The following is a 12,128-nucleotide window of genomic DNA, read 5'->3' as shown; positions in this document are numbered from 1 at the left end:
AGGACTTGTACCACAAGCAGTTTATATATGCTGAGAACAAAGCTAAGAGTGTATACAGCAGAAAGTTAAAGAAGCTAGATAGGGACATTGAGTTATATAGAGAACACAAGGCATATGTTTGGCCACGTCCTAACATAGGTAGAGATGGTCCTGACAGAAATTATACTAAAAGAAGTGAAAGGATAAATGAACATTCAAATTTTCAAGGGGGGAGACATCATCCTGCACCCAAGCAATACCAGAGAAAATATTAAAATTCAAGGAAATAGGCCCCAAAATGACATATTTTGAAGGGCATAATGATGTTTACTCTTTGAAGGACACTGGTATATTAATTACCCCAGACAATTTGAGTTGTATTACACAGGAAGAAGAAGTAATTATTTTAAATAGTCCTGAAAGATTAGTTAATAACACAGACAGAGTATTTTACAATACAGATGATACACATATAAAAAATAGACAGGTTCCATTTGTTTCATCTTTTGCTGGGTTTAAGGTTTATAATTACACTGACTTTTTTGTTTCATATGATTTTTATAACCTTTTCAGCAAGGGAATGAAGTATATCCTGACTGTGAAATTTAATCTTGTTGATATGGTCAGGGAAATAAAATTATACTGCCGGAGACTTAATTTGGCCCTACAATTTAGAGACAAAAATGACACTGGCTCTGTTAGTCACCAACATGGACAGTGGCTCTGTAAAAAGAGTTCATACATTCCCAATCCTCACCCTCAAGTTGCGCTGTTTGAGAAAATGGTCTGTAAAGACATCTACAGACTTTACAAAGACACACATAAGACAAACATCCTGAGTTCATCTTTTGAAGACAACTTGACCACAGGGGAGAGAGACTGTTTACAAGAAATTGTGAACAATAAAAACATCAGATTAATGAAACCTGATAAGGGTGGGGGTATTATTATTTTTGACACAGTCAATTATACTAAAGCAATACACGATAATCTTTTTACATCGGGTAATTATGAAGAAGTTTCATTGAATCAGATCAACATCGGTTACCGCAGGATTGATTTAGTTATTGAAGAATATTTGATGGACAATCGTATTACTAATGAGGTTTACCACTTTTTGAGAACGGAATATCCAAGAATGGCTCATATTTTTGGAATCCCAAAAATACATAAATCATTAGAGACCCCGCCTTTTAGACCTATTATTGCAGGTTCCTTTTCTAAGACCTACAACATGGGAGTTACGATTGACCAGTGGACGAAACACATTTACAACATTGTTCCCCATCTCATAAAAGACTCTTGGGAAATTTTGAGTAGGTTAACCCCTGATGTTTGGACTGAGGAAATGACTTTCTTAACAATAGATGTCCAGGATTTATTTTCCTGTATTCCTTGTTCTACAGGTTTAGATTATTTTGAAAACAGTCTAAAAAAGTACTCAGGACTTAGTTGGGATAGAATCACCTTAATCCTGGACATGATGGGGTTAATACTTGACTATAATTACATTCAATTTGAAGGAGAATATTTCAGGCAAACCAGGGGGGTGGCTATGGGGGCATCTTGTGCCCCCATTTTTGCCAACCTGGTTATACTTGAATGGGAAAATCAATTTCTTTTTTCAAGTGAATTCTTTAAAAACATTTCCCTTTATTCCAGATATTTGGATGATATATTCATCATATGGAAGGGTCCGAATGATGACATCATACGATTTATTGACTATATAAATTCCAGCACCGATTTCTTAAGATTTACATTCAAGAAAGAAAAATTAGGTATTGCTTATTTAGACACTTTTATTAGTACATCTTCTGAAGGATTTGTCTCAAAGATATTTAGAAAATCTACCTTTTCAAACGATTACATTGAATTTGGTAGTTGTCACCCCCAACATATTTTCAAAAATGTCCTTAAGGGACAATGCATTCGGGCAGCGAGGATGTCATCCACCAAAGACATTATGGAAAAAGAAATAGATGGCATCTCCCGAATGTTTTTGGAAAGAAATTATCCAAGAAGAATGGTGGAGAAGGTGGCCCGTTTTGTTAAAAACAATTGGGACACGAAATATAGACCCTTGTTAGGAGAACCCTTAGTGATAAACAAGAAGATGAATTCAGGGTTTAATAAAACAGTCTGTGTAATTATGTTCAACCCATATACCAACTTGGTGAAGGAAATTTTAAACAGACATTGGGAATTGTTAAATACATCTGACAACATTACATCGTATATAGGGTATAAACCCACATGTGTATGTAAGACTGCCCCCAACTTGAAAAAGTTATTAGAGGTTAGTTCCAGTATTAAGTACAGTAAGAATCGGAGTGGAACAAAAAAGTGTGGTTGTTGCAACCAGTGCAACAACATTAATGAAAACAGTAGTGTCAAATTAGACAATTTATTGAAAACCCGATGTTGGAGTATCAAAGGGAACTGCAATAGTCAGAGGGTAGTGTACCTCGCCACTTGTACCATCTGCCCTGCCTACTATGTAGGCAAGACAGAGAGGAAACTCAAAACAAGGGTTTATGAACATTTGCACAGAATCAAGAAAAAAGACACTAAAAACGCACTTAGTAGGCATGTGTTGGACAAGGGTGAGGACCATACATTTAAATTCACAATAATTGACCAGGTAGAATTGTCTGTATATGGTGGCAACTGGAAAACTTATTTATCATATAAAGAAAGCGAATGGCAAATTTTTTGTGATGCAACAACTCCCCCCGGTCTAAATGATTACATTAGTATTAAGCCTTTTTTACTTTTGGACCGGGGATGAGAGATATAAATTGTTATAATTTATAAATTTATAAAATTTATCAATTGTTATAATTTATTTATAAAATTTATACAATTTATCAATTTTATATATTATTATCAAATTTTGTAAAATTATTACAAAATCAATACAATTTTTATAGATGTTTATATACACTGACCAATACTGACAATAATCCACAAGGATTATTGCCATAGTCAAACTTTATTTAGGGATTTTTTACATACTAGACTACATTGCATATTATATATTATATAATATATTATACATTGTATTCATTTTTTAGGTTTTTTGTATATTGTAATAATACTTAACTAGAGCATCAATATTTAGTATTGTAATACCATTTTTTATATGCATTATAAGGAATTTACATGTTTTATTAAGTTTTTTAAGACTTTTAACAATATATGTAACAAAATGTTTCTTTAAGAACCTATTCAGTAATTTAAGATTATTTTTTGGTGCTTAATTAAGTATATAAGGGGTGTCTTAAGTGTTAATCTTGGTTCTGAAGAAGTCTGAGGGATTCAGATGAAAGCGCTTAACCATTCATGATTTATGGAGTGTATTGTGTCGTGGCAATAAACTTGTGTTTTTACTGATCTCGGAGTTCTCATAATTTCTGGAAGATATTGACTATTTTCACCCTGTTCGAGCTGAGGACCTGACTACTGCTATATTTTTTTGTATACTGGGGAGTAATGTCAGGCGGCATGATGGGTAATCCTATGAGCAAGGCTTGCAAAGGCTCCATGGCTATTTGCTTAGTTAACACCTATAGACCTATGAATCTATGGATCTCAGTACTGGCATACATGTGTGTGTGCAATAGTGTGTATAGCAGTGTTTGTGAGTGTGTAAACATGTAGGTGAAAGTAGTTTGAGGCCCTTCTCACCCAGTACACCTCCCATTGCCATTCATTACAAGGGCTGGTGATGTTATGCACTTTACAGGTACCTTGGGACACTATTCTCCCTAAAAGCCTCATGGTGTATGCAGTACCTGCATAACACTATAGTACAAATAACTAGATAGGTAGGGGTTCTAATGTGAGTCCTGCCAAATGTGTGTGTGTGTTTGTGTGTGAGTGTTTGTAGGTGTGTATAGTTGTAGGATACAGCATTTTGAGGCCTCACTCTCTCCATTCACTGCCCATTGCCATACTTTACAAGGGCTGGTGATGTTCACCTTAGAAGAACTGTGGGACACTCATTCTATAAGCTCTATGGCACATGCAATAAATGCATAACACTGTAGTAACAATAACTAGATAGGTAGAGTTCTAATATCATTCCTGACAATGTGTGTGTGTGTGTGCACGCACATGCACGCAAGAACTATACCCTGTGTATGTGTTTGAGTAAAAACTGTATCCATTGGGGGGGTTTACATTTTTAGGCCATGGTACTCTCAGTACACACCCCAAGGTCCACTTTACAAGGCCTGCTGTCTTCATCAACTTTAAAAGTATTTGTTGACACTCATCAGCCCAATAATCCCCATGCCATGTGCAGGAACTATGTAACAGTATGTACTGACTAACAAGATAGGTAAGGCTGCTAATCTCAGTTCTGGCAAATGTATGTATGACTGACTGTATTTGTGTTTGTAAAGTATTTTGAGTCCATTCTCACCCAGTACATCCCATTGCCATATTTTATGAGGCCTGGTGATGTTGTCCACCTTAGAATTACCTTGGGACCCTCTTCACCCTGTAAGCTTTGTGGCATGTGTGATAAATACATAGCACTGTAGTAGCAATAACTAGATAAGAAGGGGTTCAAACCTCAGCCCTGCCAAGTGCATTTGTTTGAACACAGTATCCTCTGTGTGTGTGTTTGAGTGAGAACTATATCCATTGGGTGGTTTACAATTTTAGGCCATGGCACTCCCAGTACACATCCCGAGGTCCACATTACGAAGCCTGCTGTTTACATCTACCATAGAGGTATCTGCAGACATGTTTCAGTCTATAATCCCCGTGCTGCATGTGACAGCTATGTAACAGTATGGAATGAATAACATGAAAGGCAGGGCTACTAATGTCAGTACTGGCACATGTATGTGTGCACTGGTGTGTATATCAGTGTTTGTGAGTGTGTAGACTCATAGGTGACAGTATTATGAGTAATTTCCCACCAAGTACACCCCCCACTGCCATATCTCACAAGGGCACATGATGTTATTCACTTTACAGGTACCTTGGAACACTCATCACACTGTTAGTTACATGCCACCTGCGATAACTGCATGACACTGTACTACCACTAACTAGATGGGTAGGGGTTCTAAACCCAACACTGGCAACTGTGGTGCTGTGCATGTGTGTTTGTGTGTGTGTGTGTGTGTGTGTGTGTGTGTGTGTGTGTGTGTGTGTGTGTGTGTGTGCGCGTGCATGTGTGTGTTTGACTGTGGGTGAGAACAGTATTCTGTGTGTGTGATTTTTACCAATCTGAGGTGTGTTCCATCCACTACACTTATAATTATCCACATTACAAGAGCTGTTGATGTCAACCACCATAGACCTACCTGTATACACCCCTCAGCCCTATAAGCTCTGTGGCACATGCAATAACTGTTTCACAGACCTGGTAAATGTGTACATATACAGCTGTACCTCGACTATGACGTGTTATGATATGTTATGATTTGTTATGATGTGTTACTACTCTGCCATATCCCTCATTGGCAATGTCTGCAGGGCCACATCTTGCTGACACACAGACACCTAGAAGACAAACAGAATACAGCATGCAAGACTACATTCAGTCAGCATTACCAAAACCAATAATGCATCATGACTGAAAAAGTACACACACTCTGAAGTGTACCCATTACAAATGCCAGTCGACAGCACCTTTCACAGCATGACATAGCTAAACTCTACTTAATTAATCCTGTGCATTAAGACCATATTAGCATGTCCCTGGATCGGTGGTATGGATGACAGGAATGTGGCACAGGTATCATCATAGGCAAAGGATTTTGTGTGGGTTTGCCAGAAGCCTTGGCTGGGCCATACAGTTGACATCATGTGTGTGTGTTCAGATGGGTGTTCTATGAATGGGCCATGCAGAGGTGGTGTGTGTGTGTCTGGAGATGACCTGGTTGTGACGATGATGTGTGTGTTTGTATGCACACAGTCACATCATGTGGTTGCCCTACACAGGGGTATGTTGGACAGCTGTGGGCTGTACATGGCAGGGTGTACATTTCACCCTCACTGGCCATGAACACATAAACTGGTCCTGCCAGGGGCCTCACTGACACCACCAGGACCAAGGCCACATGCAGTACTACTCCCTGATACTGATTGCTATTTGCTGGATCCATGTCCCTGACAGGACCAGCCAGGACCATATGCCCATGGCCTGCTGTGGTGTGGTGTGGACACTACCCCACCTTCGGTAGTGCTGGTGGTACTGTTTGGGATCTCACCTGCACTCTGGTTATGGCAAGTGTCTACACTCACACTTGCTATAGTCACCACACTAGTCTGTCTCATGCCACCACCCACCAACTGTCCATTATCTGTGGCCACTGGGGACAGAGTATGTGCCGGGCATCATGACTGTGTGCAGGGATGCTGTGGACAACAGTGGGATGGTAACTGATGGCACAGATTCAGCCCCTGACAATCCCACCTGTGCCTTACTATGACTATCATCATTGTCAGAGTCCGCAGAGACACTGATGTCAGGTTCAGTGCAGGAAGGACCATGACCCCCATCGCCACCTGTGAAGGGAAGACAACATATGTGAATTAATACCTGCACTATAAGGTTGGCTAGTACACACACGTGATGCATGCACATGAACACGCACACTTACACACACACTCACACACTCACATGCACATGCACACATGCATGCACGCACTCATGGTACAGTCTGGCACATCTGTGACACCAATGGGCCCTTCAGGGCGGACCTTACAGTAGTTCTGCCTGCTGAAATCCCTCTCTATGACTGCTACTTTCTGGTCCACAACAAAGGGTGACAAATCCTACTGTGTGATAGGCAGTGTAACAGAATGGTAAATGTGGCCAAGACCAAGGCTATTGGAGTGAGCTATACAGTGTCACCAAGTGCATATGCACATACTGTAAGAGATGACTTACTGCTATACAGACCACACACACTGACAAAATGTAATGATATGTGATGATAACTGATGAGGGGACAGGACTATACACTATCACTGCAGTACATACACAGTTCAGACTCACAGGGATTCATTTCACACAACATTGCAGCCCAATGTGCACTACATACAGGACACATGTAAAGTACTAGGTGCATAGACTCATAAGATGATACCAGGCTATTTGCCCTGATGCTCTCATAAGCCTAGCCCAGACTTCCACCCATACCCTTTCCAAGCCTGCACCTGTTTCTCCTGTCCATCTCAGACAAATGCAACATCCCAAGGGTGTCTCATCCATTTCCCATGCTATCGTCCAGCTTCCTCTTCCAGAGGGCTATACACATACTCTGCTAGGTATGAGGAGGAGGTGTATTTTAAAGACAGTGTATTGTGTGGGACACCACACTATCCCACCAAGTACTATACATGTTACAGACCAGGTGAGGAACTTGCATGCATGATGTGAGTGCAATATGTCTTGCAGATATGCAGAAATGCCATCAAGGCTGGTTTGGACATGGCCTTGTATGCCAGACACAGGTCACCTATGATCATTCCGTATGAGACTGAGTCTAGGGACAGGGCTTTCAGCCTGTTGCAGACCCTGGAATTGCCTGGTCAGGAACCTCTGTGGTCTCTGCAACTGCTGCATTTGCTTGGCAAGGTACATGCCAAAGGAGCCATTGTACTTGGTAGTGTGTCTGGTAAGGGTGGAGTATAGGGATGTTGTGACCTCCCATTTCCTGGACGACATGCCATATTTGTGAGGTGGGCCATGTAGATGGTCTTCTGCACAATGGTGCCCACATGGTGGGAAACTGTCAGGTTGTTACCAACCCCAGTGCACAAATCACCTCACACCTGATTGTGTGCTCAGTACATTATTACTGTCATACTTAGTGTGGATGACATCTGCCACAGCAGGGGGAATGATGCCTCTCCTGGCATTCAGTTTGCATTAATGCGTCTTACACCAGTCATTAATTGGGTGAGTGCCTCTTGGGGGATGCTCACATCAGTAGGGGAATGTACGACAGTGGCCAACTTGCAAGCATCTGTACACCTGGTCAGCCACAGGCCACTGCTTTTGTCCTGTACCTCAGATACGTATATCTCAAACAGTAGAGGCCTCCAGACCGATCCTTGGGGTACAACATTTTGGAAGAATATACTACTAGAGGTAGTTTTCACTACTTTGACTGACTGGGTACTATTATTGGGTCAGTTAGCTACCCATCTGGTAACCTAAAGGTTGGTTCCTAGCTGTGTAGGCATATGTATTCTGTCTGCCTGGATATTAGTGTGAGTAAATTGGGCTAGGTGAAGGTAGGCATTGTTTAACATCTTCCCTTGTCCCTGTGTTTGTTGGCCACTTCAGAGATGTCAACCAGGTTTAACAGGCCTGATCTCCCTTTGACAATTCCATGGTGTGTGGTTCAGGCATTTTGATGTTGCCGATGTCCCTGCTCATAATGTCCTTGATATTGCCTTCCATGCCTTCACAGAGCAGGCTAGTTAGGCTGATAAGCATTATATTGCCTGGGTTGGTGGATTGCTCTGCCTTTGTGTATTGGGTTAACAGTGGCTGTCCTCTGTGCAGATGAGATGACACCGGTGCTCAGGCTGTGGTTGACTATAGTATGGAATAGATCTGAGAACCCATGCCTGTGTTCATGTAGGATGCAGCCAAGGATGGTATCAGGCCTATGGAGGCCTCTGTGTGTTGCCTTTGAGATGGCATTACCGACCTGCTTCCTGATGATGAGGGGAGGGGGGCAGGTGCTGTACATGCACATGTGCACCAGTGGGGAGATGGGGGGTGATGTTTACACTTCACCTGTCTGTAGCCGGTTGCCTATATCTATGGCATATGTGTATGTGGTGTTATTGACCACCACTACAGAGCAGATTTGTGTGTTACTTCTGGAATTGCAGAGACATGTGTGGAAAGCCTAGTGATTGGCCTTGGTGGATGTGTCCAATTTGCACTCAAAGACAGCCTTAGGGTGCATCACCTGTGACTTTATTTGCTTGTGCAGACCAAGGTGACATTGCTTCCAGTGAGGCACCTGTTCCTTCTTGGCCTGTCCAGCAATTATTTCCACATACAATGGTAGTTGTGTATTGCTGCTGTCTACCACAGGTGTTCACCTTACCTTGAGGGAGATGATGATGTTGTCCTGTCAGGTATTGCTGAGTCCATACAGCTATGTAGGTGCCCACACAGTATTGTGGTGTGGGCCTGGACACTGCTGCTATTTCCAACAAATGGGAAGTTGACTGCACAGCTACTTCTACCTGCTCTGAGTGGATTTACAGTGATTTGTGTTCAGTTCCTTCTATTTGACACTATAAAGGGGGGGGGTGGCCAGGGGAGATGGTGACCTGAACAGTGATGGCCATGTGGTCAGATATTACCAAGGAGGATAGCACTGTAGGAGTGCTACAGTGGCTACTCATGTTGGTTAGGACCAGGTACAGGATATTTCCACCTGTCATAAGAGTGTTGACTGGCTGATCCACTGCATTGCCACTGACAAAGACGAGGAATCTATGTGCATTCATGTTCAGGTGGCATAGGTCATGCACACTATGGTTGGGTATTCAAGTCACCCAGAAGCAGGGTAGATGATTGAATCATGGCAGATTCCAGCAGGTCTGAATGGGTGTGGTGGGTGTCCATACTAATGGTTGGAGGCCTGTAGCCAGCTATCATTTGAGTAGGTGTTTTGTCAACTGTTAACTGCACTTGGTATGTCACCCATGCATCATACTGTTTGGCCAGCCTGGAGGTGTCTACGTGTATGCTAATGTTCAATGCTCCACCTCCTGTGGTTTTGCAGGCCTCCATTTGGGGTCTAAACGTATGATGGGATGAGTGACCTGGCAAGGTTGGCGGTTGTCCACAGCTACAAAGCAGGTGTCAGTGACTGCACAAATGTTGGCATTCTACAGGACAAGGTACGCTTGCATTGACATGGGTTTCATGGTAAGACACCTCTCTCTTGTTTGAGCAAGACATCTGCTCAAAGGCACACATCACTGGTGGGCAAAAGCCAGTAAATAGTGTCACTTCCTGAATCTAGCTGAAACACACTTAGTTGCCAGCAAAGATGGTGTCGCATTCACAGGTCTGCTCTGCAGGATATGACATCTGACAATCAAATGTATGCTAATATGTTATGACTGCAGTCTTTAATGGGTTGCCAGTGATGTGCCAGGGAATACACAACTGCATGAGGCTTTGACTACAAACATGAGGCAAACATGTGGTCAGTCTGCAAAACTCTGGACAGTTGTCAGGTATGGGGTCAATATATCACATACAGTTGGACACACACATCTGCACCTGTTATGTAATATGCACATACCCTATATAAGTCTCTTACATTTATAAGACAAGCATATGTATCAGAGTATCATTCACAGTTGACATATAAATAATTACAACATCCCAGGTAGCTGGCCTAGCAGTGACACACTCATTATTGGACAGCAGACACTCCAGTAGTAGTCATAGATGACCTGACCTTTGCTGGGTTGACTCAGGGGCCAGAGATGTGCTCCATGTCAATGCAGACAGGGTAGTTGGGAATGGCCATAGGTGCCGGATAGCAACATGTGAGTCCAGCAGGTCTTGTTGTGGCCTAGTGTTTAATGTCCCATTTGATATAATTTCTTCCCCCCTTCTGCATTCCAAGCTTACCTGTTGCAGTGCTGAGGGGTTTCCTCACAACAATGCAAATGGTTAGGTTTGTGTAGTCGCAGTCTGTCTTTGTGTAGATGGATTGAGACATGTGTTGCATAGGCAACAGCTTGCCTTTTGTAGGTATTGTTCATGAGCAGGCGATGGCCTGTGCACCAATCATTGTCGCCCACTTGCTACTTGCATCCAGAGCAGCTGTGTTGTCTTTCCATTTGCCAATGCCATAGCAACACAGTGTCATAATTATGTCCTTCATGTGGGCCTTGCCCTTTTTCCTTGCCTGTGTGGAGGACATTATGGAGGTGTGGGGGCTATAGCTTCAACACACAGTAGGTGGGAATACCTCATAGGACAGGACATGTGGAGACAGCCCAACAACATGGGGGATGAAGCTCTAGAGTTAGGTACAGATTGAAAGTCAGTAGTGTTGTTATACACATAGAGGGTTGCTAGATTGACAGGGTTCATGTGGACATGCATTTTCTGCGTGACTTGACGTCTAACAGTGATATGTCTCTGACATAACTCTCAACTAGCCTGATGTCCACAGACTGCCCAGAGGTTTTCCTGTTATGTTTGGTCTGTTTCTCAGACAATATCTGTTTTTTGTGGAATCAGTAGGATAATGTGAGGATTGTAGTTAGTAACTGTTGGCATCCATTGGTGTTCCAGACATCATATCCTTCAGGGATGTTACATTACAACAACACCTGTAACACCAGCAACTGTTTCAGTTTGTAACACCATTATGTGAGATATGTCCCTCTTTCCAGCCCCCTGACCCCAAGTATGTCATGCTTTGTCTAGATGTCTTGCACTAAGAGGATCAGATGTATGGTATATCATTATTTAGTGACTGCACTCCAGATATCATCCCATTGACTTAGCAGACTCCTGGACGTGATATGGTCCCACACCCTGGACATTCTGTGAAAATCTGTACAGTTGAGCGTTATGTATGTCTGGCCATTGTGAACAGACTGCCAATATTGTGGAACAATGTTGTGTGTAGATGTTTGCTGGGCTGAGTAGAGAGTAGCAGATGCGAGTGTCATAGATCCTTTTTCTATCTGACTGTGCATGTCGCTACAGCTGCTGGTGGTCTATCAGGTGTGTATGTTTGCAGGGACAGACTGAGAAATGTCCTGTACCACCTCAGGATTCCCAGTACACTGATTTGGGCTAGTATATGTCAGTGTAGTGTGTGACTGGCAATCAGGATATGTTTGTTCAAACAGCCATTCTACTCTAGAGTTCATTTAGGGTACTGGTATGTTTACTGTGACTGTGGTGCAAATGTTTGTGGGTGGACATTTTTGCACCAGTATCTGCTTTTCTCTACAGTTCCATCTCTGTAGTGCATGCTATATTTGGATATAAATGGGTTATTGCCCAGAGCTGATTTGGGGTAGTGTTGTGTTGGTTTTACTGTAGTTCAGAAGGTATTGAGTGACACGGTTGGCAGCTGTCATGGGTGTTCCATTCTGTTACATGACAGTGG

The sequence above is a fragment of the Protopterus annectens genome, chromosome 3.part1 (assembly GCF_019279795.1).
Source record: "Protopterus annectens isolate FY-2018-M chromosome 3.part1, PAN1.0, whole genome shotgun sequence".
Lineage (NCBI taxonomy): Eukaryota > Metazoa > Chordata > Ceratodontiformes > Protopteridae > Protopterus > Protopterus annectens.
The sequence above is the reverse complement of the archived record's forward strand: the minus strand, read 5'-3'. Positions refer to the sequence as shown.